Raw genomic sequence first — 18,940 nt, 5'->3', positions numbered from 1 at the left:
TGCGCTACATTCGGTAGGTAACAGCCACACTCTTCACTCCTTCCAAGAGTTCTTCGGCATTCGGCCGGTACTAGCATTAAGGAAAAAAAAACAAAAGTTAATCGTGAGGCATCTTAGCACAGATGAAATGACGAAAGGCTCGATGAAGATAGAAATGGTTTTCAACACAATCGCAAAGAAAAAAACTTACTCTGATTCTAGAAAGCATGTGCTCATCGAAGCTCGCACAAGTCATCTCCTTCCTCGTGTTCTCATGCATTCATCAGCTCCCACCATCGTTCGCGCACTAAAATGGATGATTATTTGAGGACTCAGGTGTAGACAAAGTGCCTACACAAATGAAGTATAATCCGGGAAGTACGAGTATAAGTCAAAATAACGTAGAAATTCCGTAGCATAGCCCCAAGCCCGTCGTCAAAATACTCAATAACTACGATACCTAACCATGATCGTCTGGTTCGATGTAAGACTTATGATCTTGGGGATGCTACACGCCTGCGGAATATCGTTTATCTCATAGCTAAGGTAAGGTCCTAGAAAGCGAGGAGCTCACTTAGCCGAATAGTCCCTAGTAGCAACGGATATGGTTTTGTTTTTCCTCCATACCTGGTCTCCAATTTTATAAACGACATGCCTACGTCGCAGGGCATACATTATTTTGTGTCAATCACGAGCGGTCCGAAGTCGTCCCACTATTGTTGAATAAACGGATAGTTACACGTATAACTACTATAACGTTCAATGTTACAGTTATATCTGAGGAGATAGAGGTCTTGTGAGCGACTGTATCTCGTGTAAAAGCGCAGTCTTAGAAGGTATAGCTGCACACCTACAAGTACACCTGTCAATTCTACCTGCCACAGGTGACCTACAGGTGCACCATCCATCTTGGTTGGTTAGAAATGTATAAGAACGGAGCAATCTATCCAGGACAAGTGACAGGTCGAGTCAGGAATTCATAAACATTACAAGTCAAAAGATCGGGTGCGATAGGTGCCTAGACATAGTACGAATTCCTGTCATTCTAATAAAGAAAGTCGCTTCGATATTGTCACGTTTCCTCGGCGTCTATCACTTAATGCCAGTTGATGCAACGATATGAAAGGCATTTATCATTGTAGTAGTAAAGCTAATTGCATCTTTTTTGTAATACGTTTTAAATTTAAATGTAAATGAAATAAGGACTAGGATATGGTACTAATAATTCTTTTAGATTTGATGGTTCAATTTATGTGGCCTGTACGAGACAGATCGAGATAAAATCTAAACACGTTACATAATTTAAGTATGTTTATTTATAATAATTAAAATTAAAAATGAATGTATTGCCCCCTTGTGAGGGGGCATCTTGTTGCACCGATGCGGGCGGAGCCGGTGCCGGTGGGCTGATGGTCTTCTAAAAAAGAAATTACTTCTTTTTTGTATCTCTCTGAAATTTTTGAATTTACATTTTACAGAAGCAATCAATCTTGTAACTACCTGCTTTTGCTGACGTGTTAGTGAATTTAAAATTTATTTTTTTTAAATCTTACCTTTGCTTATCCTTGTCCCTCCTTACCATGTCTGCCTCTTCCTTGTGGTCGTCCTCGTTTTCGTCCACCCCCTCGACCGTGTCCACCTCGAGGTACTCATCTAGGTCCACGTTCTTTATGGTTCTGAGTTCTACAGAAAGAAAAATTGTAAAAAACACGTGTATAAATAGAAATACTAATGTAATATAAATTTGATTCTGCCGTTCACTTACACATCTGTCTTTGGGACGTCGCCAACGCTTTCGGTGTCCCGATGGACCTCCACCACCTCCTCGAAAACTCTAATTTCGTTTTCTGAAAGAAATATACAAAAATATTAGCTATTTTATTTTTTACAATTACAATTTTGTATTACCTGATGCGACGGACATTGTGTGTTCTGAAAAATACAAAAAAATATGTTAACATAGTACCTAGGAGACCAGGGTTGTAGAATAAAAGGGCTTAAGACTCCTCACAGCGGTTGATTCGATTGACCATAAATTTTGAGAACTTTGAGAGCTTGCATAGAATTGAGCACCACCCAGCTTCTTTAAGGGCCGGTTAAAAGCATAGTTCAAGCGGAGATTAATAAAACGGCGATTGAACGTCAAACCAATATTGAGAGCGGTTGCGTATTATAAACACCTTTGGAAGAGCGTTTGGTTAATCTCCGTTTACGTTTACGATCTCTAGGATGGCAACACTGCGGGCGGACCGAGGACCAATCAGAGCGCAAAGTTTCAGTGGTCGATACGTCAGCTGACAGCTTTTCGCATCGGTGCACCGGCCCCGTTCGTTCTTTTCGTTTATGTGCCATTTGCCACTGTCACTGTGCTGATATGTTCATCACCTTACGAAATCGTTTTACGCAGCGCTGTTCTGCCAGCCACTGTGCCAATGACAGACAAGCCAGTCGCTTTTACGGACGCGGACGCTCATCAGAAATGAGGAAAGTGTTGGCGGTGAGCGGCCAGCAGGTATAAAACGAGGGGTGGCTGCGGCTCGATTGATATTAAGCCGAGCTTAACGCTCCTGTATGACGAAGTCGCTGGTACAGTGAAAAACCTCACTGGTAATGAAGCTGGAACTGGTGACGATGACAGCCTCACCATTGATTGTAAATTATTAATTAGTTAAACACCCCGTTGTGGAAAACCGTACAGAGAAGACGAGATAAAATGATACGACACGTGCTCAGACACGGAGAATTAGTACAGCTAGCTATAGAAGGTAGGGTAGATCAAGGGGTAGGATGACAGACAATTAGTCCTACAATCCTGTTTTCCAGGAATCTAACAGTATCCTTGGATAACCGAAATCTCTGCCGAAATTCCTTTTCATCCCACTTTGTCGAAATGATCAACACGTTTTCTGCTCTTCTTCTAATTAACTCATTCTATGATGAAGAGTCATCGTCGCTTACTGCGCACTCTAACCGATCCCTTGCACGTCCAATTCCAATTATTTCCATTTCGTTATAAATAGAAATAATGACGAGTTTGCGGATGTATATTTCATGTTATAGAACTTGTTATAACTTATAACGTAAAAAAGCTTAAGATTTGTACCGTATAAAGACACTTTTATACCTTATGGTTATAAATAACGTAAATCAATCAAATTCCAGCTGTTGTAGTTCCTTCAATCTGTTAGGATAAGCTAATCGTTGGAGCAACATGCATATCCCTTCAATACTTAAGAAGAGCGGTAAATGACATACTTTTTAGGTATTACCATCCAGAATGTGCTGGTCACATGTTTCAAACCTGTTGGGTAATTGCAAAGCTGAGTACAAATGTTGTATGTCATTTTTCTCAAATCGGAATAGGAAACTAAAATTATCTAAGGGAATGGAATCAAAATTAAACTTATTTATGGAAAAAAGTTTTTTCCTTTCTGCAATTGCTCTTTCAAAAGTCTCGTATAGGATAGCACTCGCAATATCATCATCTTCTAACAAAAGTATTTCATTTTCAGACAGCTTCGCCATTCTCACAACATAGTAAGTGTAAGGTTAGGATCTTTAAAATCATAAACAATAAACTTATCCGCAAGCGCGTTTCACTAAATTTCCCTTACGTTATATCATAAGAAAAAATGGACGTTTAACGTAACGAAAAATACGTGTCCGCAAACTCCCTAATGACACAAAACAAAATGGTTACGATAACCTCAATTCATTACACGTTCGCGCGCCTAATCTCCGTTTGGGCGCCAAAACCCGAGAAAATTGGCGGGTTGACTACAATCGGAGATTGAGCTCTGGTTAAAGACTAAGCGGCTTTTATAATACGCGCAATCGCACTCAAACTACGGTTGAACGCCAATCTGCGTTCAAGCGGGCTTTATAATACCGGCCCTAATAAGTTCGTCATTAGTCAAGTCCAGGTCGCAAATACCACCGCGGAAATTCTTTTTCGAAGTTTGCACGGTATGGTATGTCTCGAATTACCAAGTGCACAGGCAATTGACGCTAAATTACCATCCCCATGTTTTTGTTTGTCTTTAAAGAATGTTGAAATCTGCTGTTTAACCATACGATTCACTCGTTCAGCAGAGTTTTGCTTGAGGATAGTAAAATGGTGTAAACCCCAATTTAACTTGATAACGTTCACAAAGGTATACGAAAAGTTTACTTCTCATCTGCATATCGCAGCCGTTGTCACAGATAAGATATTGAGGGGATCTAAAAACAAGAAACACCGACTCCCCAATGTGTACATCTACACATTTACTTACGAGGTCACCTTCAACTAGTAAATGGGTGATGTCCCTGGATAGATCTAGGAAATGATCAGACAATTCACAGATTTCGCAATCCTTGCAACCATCGGAGACATTGGAAATGATAACCGTATAACCTATAAAGCCGTAAATAATCTTTATTCACACGGAATAATCAAACGTAAACTTTTTGAATAATAAGCGGCGTAACATGCTTGTAATACTATCACGGGCGATGTGCGAGAATTTTAAATTCGAATTAACAAAACCCTTGCGCACTGTTAAGTAAGTACCGTATCGACAGTATCCGCGACTTTTCCTGAATCTACCGATTGCAGTCGCGTACGGTACAATCAACACTAGACGCGACACCACTGCCTTCTTTTCTACTCGGCACACCTGGTAAATTCATACCCATACAAAACATAAGCATTTCCATTGCTAAAATGGGCAACATTGTTGTCGGACTTTTATGGTATAGATTGAATTTTAATAATGCAGAATCTATATATATATATATATATATATATATATATATAACAAAGGTGAATAAGTTTATAAATAAATTTTGTACCTAACAGATTTTACGTAATAAATGAACTTTAAGAAACGTCTTTGAATTTTCTCCAAATTATCCACTAAATATTGATGCCGGGGGTTCCAAATTATTGCAGCATACTCCAGCTTAGCACGGATGAAAGAGTAATACAGCATCTTTACCACACCTGTGTTCTCAAAATTACGGCACTGGCGAAATATAAATCCTAGCATCTTCAATGCACTCGAGCACACAAAATCACATGATATGTCTCGTCTAGATCTTTTCACCGTTTGGGGGTACCCTCCGTTCAGTAGATATGAAAGTTTTGACAGACATTCCACTTGCCCTCTTTTGACACTTCGTTTTTAAGATATTCGCTTCAATTTCACCAATAGATGTCTTGTCTAGGCGATTCATTTTGCCTGTGTGAGTACTGCCCTCCGACAAATCGTGAAGAGTATGGGAGGTCACGCCGAAACATTGTAGTTTGTTGAAACCAATTCATGTCGATAAGACGACTCATTAGAAAACCATAAAGGGTAGAACGTGTATCTCCCAATAGATGCCCTAATATAATGGTAATAGTTTCAAATTAATATTATTAGAATACTTCATTCATAATTTTCAGTACATACAACACTAACGTTTCATAATTAATATATCTATGGTATAAAACATGCAACCATCTGCTAGCGTGGTTCAATGACACAGTTATAGTTTTCTAAAACGAGTGGAATCTCATTTTTTGTGTAGAGTGTGCGCTAAGTCCGTAAATATTTAAATTTTTATTTCACATTATATGCCGTTTCCATAGAGATTACACGATTTAATTACATTTAAAACTTCGTCCTCCACTATAAGCAATCTAAAAATGTTTACTTAATGTAAATGGACATGACATAGCTCTTAGATATTTAACAGCACCATTTGTAACCGAGCTAAAATGTCTACTACGTAACAAAATTTAGAATTCTGGTGAAATTCTCAAGGGGCGCTTTCAGACGTTATTGTACAACTACTGAGACTCCGAGCATAACTTTGTTAACTACCTCTCTATATTACATTAGTGGATGTGAAAGCAGACCGGAAACAAAAAGGGTAATAAATTTAAATTTCATTCATGGCGTAAAATTATTCCTTCTTGTGCAGTATGTTATACTTTTAGCTTATTCATGTTTCTTAATGTTTGTCATTTATTCTTGAATATAAATTATAAATTAAGGATTTCAAAAGCAATAATGGTGATTCCGTTTGTTTGGAGAGTTCGCTTGGAAAGTCGAGATGTATGATGATGAAATTGTTAATCGGATTTCTGAACTACAGCGATATATAGAGAAATCCATCATGAAGACGCACTATGCTAATCAGGTATTTTTAAGAAGTCAAGACATTAATCTTATTCGCCTATCTGAAATTAGTTGTGAGTTTTCGAGTAAACATCTAATACAACGAAGACTTAGCTTCATTTGCCACAAGAAACTGTGATCATTTTTGTAATGTTTTGATTACGCTACGTCATCCTTATCCTTATTGTTTATCGCAAAATTACAACAGAAAAGTCATTTGAAATCATTTATATTAATATTACGGTATACATGAATCTGAAACTTAACTTAAAGTATGAAATTTTATAAATACAGGTAGAGCTAAATAAGTTAGTACAAATCCACTTGCAAATTGCACTTCATCAATGGAATTATAGTAGAAAAATGTAACCTCTCTCACTACACATTGGAATCCGTGCATCGCGAACCAAATTACATGAATAATAAGTGTAACCTGCTAGTTCAACTTTTTCCACTATTCCCCATATTTTTTCACAGAGACTAAGATCTGGTGAAGCTGCTGGTCATGGAATTGTCATGGAACGTTGACAAAAATCTATTCTTCGTTGCCTCACGCTATAGGCGGTCTTCCTGAAACTGGTCCAGGTCTCATACCTAGTTCAATTTTTATACTTGCGATATTATTTCATAAATAGTAAGCCTGTTAACAATCTACAATAATTGACAAACAATGTTGTCATGCAACTTTAACTCTAGCTTATTAGCTTATTTACAACTTACTTTATACATTACTTTTGTCGTAGAATCTTGTAAAAAAGAAATACATTAAAATTATGAATGTATATATATATATATATATATATATATATATATATATATAATATATATATAATATGTGTCGAATGCAAATTGAGCAAAATTTATTTTTTCAATTTCCGGGTTTCTTTTCCGATCACAACGGCCCCTCATAGCAGAAGTTAAGGAATTAAAAAACAACCTTGGATGCTGCGTTATAATTACATATGTTCATAACTGCGCTTGGACAATCCACCATCAAAATAAACAGTGATGAATGGAATACCATCACCATCAACGTTTCTTTTCGCAGCATCGATTCAGAAGTTCGCTTCAGTTTGTTACGTTCACTTTGAGCAAACATAACAAAATTCTCTTGTGTAAAAATTGCATGGAGAACATAGCTTTTACAGAATCGGATTTACGCATGATAGAACTAAACATGTTGGTGGTCGCTAATTGTATATATTTTAAAACCGTCCTCTTCTGTTTAGAATTTTGTATTTGTGCCCGTCTCAGGTGAGATGTTTTCTGATTTAGCTTGAGGGCATAACTTTTTAAAGCGGCTTGATTCCTTTAAGCATAGTCTCTTTCTCCTTGGTGTATCTGGCAAGTCGCATACATCTTCTAAATACCGTTTGATAGACGAGGACGATGATTGAGATATTTCGACAACAATAATAAGAAGTTCTGGTCTAGCATATGTTGGTGTAATTTGCTTTTTGGTAGTTACGGAATCATTAAAACCTTCGTTGAATTTTATCGGCACTGCATTTGGATGGTCTTGTCCGGTGGGCAGTGGTGTTTGATATATCCGAAGATTTGGAATGCTTCTTACAAAGAAACTTATTTCTTAGCTCGTCACCTTGTAGAGGAGCTAGAGCACTGTTCCCACTACCTATTCAAAATCCATTTTCGGCAAAGGGAGTCATTTTTTAGAAAATGGAAAAGCACAATGTTGTCCTTCCACGTAGAGGCACAGTCTAAATATGAGCACTTTGCACCTCTTCTAGCTAGACTAGATTGGTAAGAGCTGGTAAAATTTTAGGCGCCACTAACTTTTGTTTCCCTGTTAGGGGGCCGTGCTCAAAAATTAGAAAATAGCCCTCTGGTGGTCGAGGAAGCTAAATGTGTGATTTCCTAGTGACGTCCAGCGGTTACTGCCCGCCGCGACGTCCAGCAGTAACGACTGGCCGTAGCGATTAGGAAGGAATTGCTGGAAGCGTCTGGCGTCCGCGATTTTGGCGTATGAAATAGTATTAAATAGTTCAGAATGTACAGTTGTGCAGTTTGAGTTGCTTGTGCTCCAGCAGTTACTTGCAAAGTGCATTCCGTTGAAATAAGCGTATTATGTGATATAGGACCGATAAAAAAATGTCGCAAAAGTTTACCCGTGCTGACGATGAATTATTAATTGACCAAGTACGCGAATTTCCTTGCATTTATGGCCACCAAAATAAAGATTTTAAAGATTATCAAATTCGGTAAAATGTGTGGAATCAAACTGGCCTACGTCCGCGTCTTGACCTGTTTTTGAGCAGTCGGGACGTAGCCGCTGACGGCCGTTGCCGAGACGCTTCAAATAACACCGTTGCATTCAAATGCGTTGTATGTGTCATTAACTGCTGGACGTCGCGGCGGACAGTAACCGCTGGGCGTCGCGTCGCTAGGAAATCGCACCTTAAGGCTATAAAAAGGAGACAAATAAGAAACACAAATCAAGAGGATCATAAAATAATGTTTAATCTCCCGTGGGACTTCTTAAAAGTACAAAATAAATTATGACTCGGATAATGAAGCATAAGGTTGGATGAGTAAACGGGTAACAATCAATGATTGAATATATTAGGTGTCAGATCAGACTGCTTCTTATACTTTAAATGCTTGCGAGATCTCACAATTACAAACGAAACGGCAGTAATAATGATGACTTCATCAAGAGGGTTTACCCACCAAAACCCTGTCCTCTTTCAGCTAGTGGACATGACCGGGAACCGTTTATCACATTACTTCCGGTCATGTTTTGCCCGGGGACCGATGGTCGCCCCCTAGTTGTTAGCCATGTTCTGTGCTCCCTATCTATCGATCTTTGTTCGAATAATCTTTAAAATCATTTCTGCTATCGCATTCCAGTCTTCTTCGCTGCGTAGTAGCAGGTCCGAAATGTTTGTGCTGGTAACGCCTTCTCCGCACTTGACCTCCGCCTCATATATATGCAACTAACATCTCATTTGCGTATTAATATTAGGAATATTTGTAGAAAAATGTTTATTTGTTTATTTATTTATTCATTTACGGTTAACCATTATAACAAAAGAAAAATATACGAATTAATACATATAAGTAAAACGAAACGTGAAAAGCAGTGCGTAAGTGAATCAACCAAGTAAGTAATAACTTAACGTGCGATTTATAAGATGGAAATAGATATATAGGATAGAAACAAATATATGAAGTGTTACGTATTACAAAAGCTAAACAACTATATAAAACTAACTCAAACGATATACAAGATGGAAATATTAAAACTAAATATGGTTACTCCAAGAGAGATCGATTTTCTACAAATGATAATTTTTTAAACAAGGATATAGGCAAACCAAAAAAACTAAAATTCTTGCTAAGAGTGTTGGCTGAGGTGCACATTACAATATTATATTACATTGTAGCGAGTGGCGGTGAAGCGACTCGCTCAAAACCAAGAGAAAAAAAAAGCGGGGAAGCCGCAGATCGGTAAGATCGATATCATATACTTAATTTATTAATAATGCAATAATTTAAAATAGGGTGCACCATGCGCAATAATTATTTATGGGTAATATACAATTATAATTGTAAGGATTATCACATATGTGAAGCCTTCTTTCAAGTACGACACGATGTCCAGGGTCCCGTAAGTCTTTACATTCATTGCCTTATATGAGACATGGAAACGAAGAAAGAAATGTATGTTATTGTTTAAGAAAATTTAATTAAAGAAGTAATGAATGAAGAGCTACAAAAACAAATCTAAATGAATTAAGCAAAGATGAAAAAGTACAAAAATAAAGAAATGATCAATAATAAAAACATAACTAAAAACTATGTCACAGAATATGGCTTACATATTTATTTTCCTGTAAACGATAATTTAAAATTTTAAATTGATTGTTTGAAACTTACCCTCTGCGGTTAAAATTTTGCTGCTTCTGAAAATGTTTATAAAATTAAAAAGTATGTTAAAAATGAAACGTATATTTACCTTTTTTTTAATTGGGTCCTTGCATATAAAGACCCTGTAGTTGCACGTATTGCCACATTTTGTCAATGTTTGAAAATGTTTGTGTCAAATGCAATTTTATTCATTTCGGTTTTTCTGAGTTCGCTTTTTAAATATTCACGCACTTCTGTCGACGTGTCAAACGGTCGTAACTTTTCTTAATAAATTCGTACAACTGTCGATCCACCTTGACGCTTTGATCCAAAATGTACTCTTAGATTATGCTACCGTAGGGATATAAAAAGTGCGTCTCTCCCGTCGGTTCGTCGCGAATCGTACAATCGTCTCGAAGTCGAAATACACCAATCCTGTACATCGTGTGCATGATTTGGAACGAAACATCCGTAAACGACGTGTGTTCTTTTGCAAAATTTTAAACTTGGCGTTACCAGTCGACTCCTTGTAGATCTAGATCTGGTCGATCTTCTACTACTTGTCGAAGATGTGGATCGCATGCTGACGTCAGAGTCGGAACATTCGTCTGCGCTTGGATGCGCTGCTTGTTCGACAACTTCCATAAACTTCGTTGTCAATGTTTTCTGAATAATCGAACGGATTGTCCGGTCTCGGTTCGTATACTGGAACGACGTTGTTGCATAGTTCTCTTAGCAATACCGATATTTTACGACTTCTGTCGCTATGCTAAAATCTGTCAATGGCATTCTCTTCTTCATTAAATACTTGTATGTTTCGACATTAAGTGAGACGTAATACCCGCAATTGTAATAATCACTTGCACATTGTAAGTTGCACTATTTCTACGTTGATATCTTCGTCTTTACGGAATAGCGAATGGCAGCTTTAATGGCGGGCAGGTACGTTGCACCTCTATTTCCGTCCAAATGACGCAGGAAGGAAGATCGGAATAAACATAACCTCGAAATTTTTCGGGTTACCCCAAGTTCCTTCGTGTGGAAATGATTGTCTTCCTTAACAAACGGCTATCGTGTAGTGAACGTTTCGTACGATGGACTTGCATTTGTCGTACACCATGTAGATTATAATGCCATGTATTCCACGTCCACTTTCGATCTTGGATTGTAGTATCCCTCCAAAAATTTTCGTTGCAGAATACATAATAATCGTCCATAATCTAGGGCCTGGTTATGTCGTTTATCGTTGGCGGTATACGAAGTTCTGCATTTTCGGTCGGCGTTAGTATATTGATCTGTTTTTTGGTACAAGAAGGCGGCGGACTATCAGATGACAAACGTGACTCTTCTTCAACGATCGACGCATTCTTCTCTTCTTCCTTTCTACGTCATTAATTTTAATGCGTTACCTGATAAACCTTTTTTTTAAGGAGAAAAAAATGTTTTGAGTTAGAAGAATTTGTTTGAAAATAAAGAAAGCCTGTGTAATTAGAAATAAAACTTCCTTACAATCATTTAAAAATTATAAACTCATAAACAAATTATTAATAGTTACATGATTAACAAACGGATAAATCTCTCGCCAGGAAAGATTCCCGGTCACAGAACACCTGATCCCGGTCTACAGATTGTAGATCGGCACAAGGTATGCTGTAATCGGCAATCTTTCCTAGCGAGAGTAATACCTTTTATTTTACATTGTGAATAAAATATAATACAATAATGCTCAAACTTACGTCGTCCACCCTTTGATCTTGAGTGGTCTTTGCATCCTTTGAGATGTTGGAAAGTTCTAAAATAAAGTACACAATTAGAAAATTGCCACAGTAAATGTACATTTTGTATTATTCCAAATTTTACAAAAAAATGCAAGTACAAATATTTATTTTATCCTTCATGCCACTCTAATGAAAGGTCTCAACGAAAGGAATCAATGTCTGCCAACTATAGGCCCCCTTGACCCCTTCTCTCGAAAATGGTTTATCGGAGGGGAGTACTCACAAAGTCAAAATGAAAATGATTAAAGGGGTGACCAGTGTGGAGAATGTGGGCAGCAAACGAGGATTTAATACTAGAGGAGTTGTTATTTTTAATACAGGAGAGGTGTTCTTTTATCCGGGTAGATATAATTTCATCCCAGTTTATCCTATGTAGGTGGCTTGACAAAGGGAGCACTAAAGTTGGTAGACACCGGATTTTTCAGTCGGAGGGATAGGACCTTTGGTGTGAGAAATGACTGATTTTAGAGATTGTTCAGCTTTAAATATTAAATTAAGGTTGTATTGTTTAAAAATATTCGAAAAGCAATTGGAGCCTTTCCCAATGAAGGGAAAAAGTTGAGAGATATGTTCGATTCTAATTCTAGGGTAAAACGGATATTTTGGTGAACGGAGTTCAAGATATTGAAACAGGAATCCAAATCAGAATCATCCCCCTCAAAAACTACGAAAATTTCATCAACATAACGGCGATAAAATTTGAAATGAGTTATAAAGGTAGGGTTCGTGAGAAGGAATTCTAACTCTAAATTGGCTAGGAAAATTGCTGCAAGGAAAGGAGAAACGTTATTCCCCATAGGGAGTCCTGATTTTTGCATATATTGGGTGGAATTAAAAAAGAAAAATTATTGCTTACGGCACATACCTAGACAGTTAAGCAGAAGGCTGCAACTCTTATCTTATAAGTTATCAGAAACATCGGAATCGTTGAGTAATTGATCCACAATCTTGGAAGGGTATACTGGGAAAAAGATTCCGGCTCGGAAGGTCGACAATTCCATCAATTAATATTTAATTAATTCTAGTTTCGATGCCCAAACCAAACGTTTTCAGGTTCCAAAGCTACGACTCGGGTAGGTGAGCCACTTACGTTGTAAGTTGTATAACCGGCGCGGTTGCAAAAAATCTCCATACTTAAATGCGGACGTAATAGCGTAACTTTTTATATTCTTTATAATAGACAGATTTTGCAAGTACCAACTTTTCTTTTGCTTCTGCAATAAGCCTCTGAATGGACGATGTATTATCTTTTTCAACCGAAGACAGACACTAGTTTTTATAAGCAAACGCTGAGGGACCTTTCCATAGCAATGATGGAGTTACGAATAAGCCCATTTAATTTGACATGTTATCGAGGTTATCGTCAATATGATTTTATGTTATTTCCCTAATTTTTAAATTATATTGCAGATATAATTAAAAAAAATACTATAAGAAATGCGTGTATAATTGGTCTTTAAAACTCGTTACGCGTGCTAAAGACTTGATACACTTGGTCCTTAATATACTATTGAATTGGCAGTTTTGTAGTAACTAATTGCAATATTCTAGTTTTCTTGCGTAGTCATCTTCGGAAAGGTGTTCGTGCAGCTGACATTTTAAGGATCGACGAATATCACTCTCACGCGATTTCTCTTATTGATGATCTACGGTCTTGCACCACAAAGCCTAGAACATCAATTTCCTTATCTTCACTCACAATTAGTTTAGCTTATTCCGCATTTTGTTCCAAAGAAAAACAATTTACAGTTTGGTCAAACTTCTACGGTTACAACGAGTACAGCTTACAAAATATTTTTAATCTCTGTACATGAATTAATCATAATAGAATAAAGTAATTTGAACTAATGAAACTGATATCAACGCCTTCCCTATTTAATAATCAATATCAGTACAAGAGTGACGGTTGTGTTTAAAATGGGTCATCGAACTACAAAACTTAATTAATATTTTTTACCTCTACTTCGTGTGTAGCCCAAAATTGCTTTGTAGTAACGACCATCTGATTTACCTCCATTGTCACGAAAGGCAACCAATAAACCGATTCTCGGCGTAGTGGGCGCCTTCATGGAAATGACGAATTATATGATTGATATGTTTGTAGTATGAAACCGTCACATATTGAATTTTGAGTTCATTAAAGTCTGCCGATTAATTATATGGCTTACGTTACTGGTATCATGTAAATTAGAGAGAAGACGATATTCAAATAATTTGTTTTGCTCTCAATTAGCATATAACATACATGGGTATCTCTTTCAGAATTATACATTCGCACAGATTATTGCTTGTCAGTTTCTAAAATTCGAATAAGAGAAAAGTGACAACCGCCAAAATTGAATTTTTCACATTACAGTATAAAAGGTCGAATGAAAGAAGGCTTTAATTAAATTCGGTTCTCCTATTAGTACTATTACCTTTTACGAAAGGGGCATAAATTTGATTTTAAGCGTGTTCAATATAATCTGTTTGATTTGATATCGTTTGCGTATCCGATAAATTTGGTTAAGTAGCTTTAAGTAGATATTCCAATATCTATCACATTCCTTGCAGGAATTTATCGAGTTTCCCGTTCAAATTAAGTTAACCGCATCAAGTTTTGAAACCTACCTTCGGGGATAATTAGAGTTAAGTGTATCCGGAAGCCAGTTAAAAGTAAGCGACATTATTAAATCTTACTGTCTGTAACTTCATCTTCAGATGGACATTGAATAGAAAATACTTTTTTACTCATCTATATTAATGATCACTTACTGGGCATTAATTTAAAAAGTAACTTAATATTTTGGGGTTTTTATATACAGGTTGTATCAAATTTCGTGTTAAGTACAGATATCTCGCTTATTAGCATAGAGTTCGTTAAATGGACAAAATGATCCTCAAGTTATGCCTAAATAAAATCAAAACAAAAAATGTACACCCTATTTAACGTTTCCTAAATATGGCGAAAAATAACATACTTAATTGACGTTTTTTATTTTTGGGTTTAAAATCGTTATTTGGGGAGATATTTAAAAACTAAAAAGACTACTTTATGGAACTCTTTCTGTTGTTTTAGATCGTCTTTGGGGTTGTGGGTTAGATGGTATTCCCCATGTGGGAAGAAGGTTCCCCCGCAATTGGACGACCGAGACGTATTCCCTTCCGCTCCAGAAGATTGGAGGGCGGTCGATCCAATGCCCGTTGTGACCTGAGTCGTGGCTCTGCCTCAGTACGATGACTCCAACCTTCATTCCTCGCTTGCCGCGTCGTCGTACCGAAAGTGTTATTGATCCAGGAGTCCAGTTTCCGCACAAACTTTTTACAGTAAGGCATTTCCATGACTCCTGCAGTTATTGGGTCTGCGGTAGCTCGCATTTTAGCGAAGCATCTATGAAGTGACCCCGGCACTAAGGTGACGAAGGAGGGTACCCCAAGTCCTCCGAGGCGAATGGGGGCGTGGATGAAGGCATCCGCACGGGGAAGGTGTAAGGCGCGTCTGACGGCGACACGCACGAGGCGGACCGCACTCTTCAACATGCCCTTCCCTACTTTGGTACACGTCAGATCATTCAATATCCTAGGGATTAGATAGGTCTTGATAAGTACCAGCTCAGCTTTTGAGCTGGTTTAAGTCTGGCCTTCCCTATCCGAATCAATCCTTCTCTCCACGAAGCGCTTTCTGGGCCAGCCCCGCCTTGAGCAGAATACTTGCCCTCCAAGTACTTGAACAGCTCCCCCGCTTCCAGGGTCCGCAGTGGGACCCCTTTCACGAAGAAACGTGAACTAGTCGAGGAGAACAAGATCTTCTTGCCCGGCACCACGCGCACCACAAGAGCTACGCTCTTGGTTGGATTTAGGCTGAGCCCTCTGCGCTCGCAGAAATCAGTCATGGTTCGGAGTAGGGTTTGGCACTTTCCATACGTGTTGCTGACGATCACGACATCGTCTGCATATGCCAAGCAGGAGACCTGCAGATGGTCGTTTAATCTCAGCCCGAGTTGAAGGTTTTCCAGCTTTACCACAAGCTCGTCAAGCACCAAGTTGAAAAGGATCGGTGACAGAGGGTCACCTTATTTGACCCCCCGAAGGAGATCAATTTTTCCGGTTTCCCCGGAATCCAATTGGATCCGAGTACTCGCAGATCGGTAACCCTCCAGCAAGAAACTCCTCAACCTGGCGTCCACCCGAAAGCGTCGGAGTGCTCGCTCGCTCGAATGGTGCGAGACCGTATTAAATGCCTTTGCCAAATCTAGGCTCGGGAGATGGTACGGCCTGCATGCCCTCCTCCTCTGTTCTATGAGGGCTTTGAGAGTTAAGGTGTTAAGAGAGTCATAGTTACTCCCGCCGTTTACCCGCGCCTTTTTGAATCTAACACGATTCAGTATAAATCAATTTAGGTACCAAAAGAGATACTGGTTTATTGAAACAAATGGCAAAAATAAAAATTCTCTCCACAATGGGGTAGCGTAACACACAAATATTCAAAATACCCCCCCCCCCCCTCCCGAATACTTACTAATTATTACTTACGTTACACAAAAATCTTAGTAACTTCAATGTACACTTGAAATTTCCCAGTTTAACCCCCAATTAAGAATGATCGATTAAAATTGATTAGTGAATCTTAAAACAAGTTTCCACAAAAAATTGATATTCCGGACCAAAATTCGCACGTATAAGGCCAAGTACAAGTAACACATATAAGGCAATTCTTACCTTGCATAAGGTTAGCTGTCGATGCCAAGAGCTCCGTTCTCGCATCCAAAACCTGCAAATAATCAAAAGAAAACCTCCCAAGTCGAAAGGCTCGGTATGCAAGTAATAATTGACTAATGTCTGAAGGGCCATGCTCTACTCGTAATCTGCTTCTATAACAGCACTATACGGCACTTAATTTATCAACCACATCAGCTGGAAGTGTTGGACTACAATAATATTCGCGTTTCAAACTCGTTCATAACTTCACCGAGATGGTAAAGCAATTAAAGGGAGAAATAGTTATGAATTAATACACTAAAGAGTTACGGAAGTTGTCTCTTTGTTGAGGTTGAAAGCACCTTTGAAACTTAAGCTGATCCTTACAGTTAAATTAAATTTGAATTTGAACTAACATTAAAACTAAAAGTTGAAACCCTAAAAAAATCGTTGATGTCACAACTCTTAAATAAGAGGGCTAATTATGGACGAAGCAACAATTTTCGAGGGAAAATTGTCGTATAAGAGATGACAGCCGAACTTAAAGAAGTACACTCTTAGTAAATGAAATGCAAATGGCGGTCTTACGATAACACAGAAAAACCGCAATTATGTCCTCACTATTGGAGCTGTTAGGTGAACCCTTCCTAACAATATTTCGGAAATCCTCAAATTATGAATCCAATTGCTAGATTAATGAATATGGATGATGGCAATTAAAATTCCATGCGTTCTACCTAACGTCTCAGCTGTTTGTTCAAATGAAATGCACTGCGTACGGCTTCAAAAATACTAGGGTGAATTTTATCAAACAGGTAAGATGAGTTAGTGAGCCTACCCCCTACACGTACGACTCCATTCTTATCTATTATGGGATTTCAGCGGAACGTTCACTTGCTTCCCCTTTTCTAAATATCTTAATTCCCGCAAGAGGCAAATACAAAACGACAAAATTATTGTCTTACGGTACATTTTATCTGGAAGTGTGTATTACGTTGGGGTGAATTTAAAAAGCACCCGTTATTCGTCAAAGGGTAGAAATAACCTGCAATAAGTGATAAATTTGATTAAACTTCATACGATGACATGCGAGTGATTAAATACCCTTTGGTGCTTAAATAATTTATCCAATAAAAATGAGACTTTATTCGTTGATACGTCGAGCCGTCCAAACTGTTATGCGTTAGTTTGTTTATGCAGTAAAATGATTCAAATAATAATTTAACCATTCGTATTCCAACACATGAAGTGTGATAAAATACAATTTGTGACAGATCATTTCCATCGTATCAACGGATGAGGGATGTCAATTCAACCTTATGGATATTATTAACGCCAGCCCGTAGCCTTGATAAGCATAAATCAATCAAAAAGGGTACAAATATTGTCGTGTCCTACGATTAAATAAAGAAACAAAACAGTATGTGTACACGGGAGATTAAATTGTAGGGATATCACGAACAACGTAATCCCCAAGACACGAATATTGGCTACATTGCATCACGAAAGTTTGGAAAATTAAATTAAATACTTTACAACCAAGTTTCTCTAGAGAAAGTACTAAATGAAGTAACGTCTGGTATTTCGTTTTAAAACAAATAAATCAATAGAGACCCGTCCCTCTTCAACAAAAATTAACCGCGCCGTTGAATTATATTAAATCTTTATGAGGTACTGCGTCAAATGCCCTAGAATACTTAATGTGATGGAGGGAAATTGGTTGATTCTTTTCAAATTATCGTATGCGGAAGTCTGCTCAATTTAAACGCTCTAAGTAGAATGGAGACTTATGTTTAAAATATGAGAGAAATTTATGTCATTCACGGTTCGTCTTTAGGGAAACTCCTAAATAAACTTGTACGTGTAAAATACAAAGCCTGTTTTAGAGAGCGGATGTCTTCGATTCTTTAAAAGCTCAATTCGCGTGAATATTTTATAATGGAGCGGGTACTCGTAGTTAATTAATTTTTCATTTTACCTTTACCGTTTAGAAATATATAGATGTATATAAAATCAGGTGTTTTTGGTAACTTAGCAGCTGGTCGGACAAGCTTTGTTCCCAGCGCTCGATTTTTTATTTATCTCCTCAGTACATCGCTAAAAATTTCGATAAAAGAAATACACTTGTATGAAGTGAGTAAAATATACGCTGTGTGCAATGGCATGCGGTCACTACGCCACCCACAAAATACGTGTCCAGCTAGCTCAAAACAAAACATTTTATTTGTTACTCAGTTGTAAACGTTGATTAACAAGACAAAACGCAAACGGGTAAACGTCATGTTTAAACGCTACTGACTTGTAAAACTGACAGCAGACTTGTAAAACTGACAGCAGACCTGTAAAAATTTTACAAGTTAGTAATCTAGTAATTTCATTGGCCAGAATTAATGCGAAGTTTCTGTTACATGGATCACATGATATTTTAGACATTTCTTCAAGATCAATTTAAGAACTAATTATTTACGTTTACTATTGTTTACAAACAAATAA

The 18,940-nt window shown here is 37.7% G+C and overlaps 2 long non-coding RNA genes across 2 annotated transcripts; both read right to left on the bottom strand.

Annotated features, from left to right (window-relative positions):
- Positions 1-1,353: 1,353 nt before the first annotated feature.
- On the bottom strand, positions 1,354-4,342 carry LOC116159182. Its single transcript, XR_004142905.1, has 4 exons — positions 1,888-4,342; positions 1,745-1,826; positions 1,533-1,662; positions 1,354-1,396 (listed from the first exon to the last, which is right to left on the bottom strand). It is a non-coding gene; the product is annotated as an uncharacterized LOC116159182 (long non-coding RNA).
- A 5,552-nt stretch (positions 4,343-9,894) lies between these two features.
- LOC116159807 lies at positions 9,895-11,509 on the bottom strand. Its single transcript, XR_004143058.1, has 3 exons — positions 10,102-11,509; positions 10,023-10,048; positions 9,895-9,976 (listed from the first exon to the last, which is right to left on the bottom strand). It is a non-coding gene; the product is annotated as an uncharacterized LOC116159807 (long non-coding RNA).
- Between the last annotated feature and the right edge of the window lie 7,431 nt (positions 11,510-18,940).

This window comes from Photinus pyralis, unplaced genomic scaffold (assembly GCF_008802855.1).
Source record: "Photinus pyralis isolate 1611_PpyrPB1 unplaced genomic scaffold, Ppyr1.3 Ppyr1.4_LG1, whole genome shotgun sequence".
NCBI lineage: Eukaryota > Metazoa > Arthropoda > Insecta > Coleoptera > Lampyridae > Photinus > Photinus pyralis.
The sequence above is the reverse complement of the archived record's forward strand: the minus strand, read 5'-3'. Positions and strand labels throughout refer to the sequence as shown.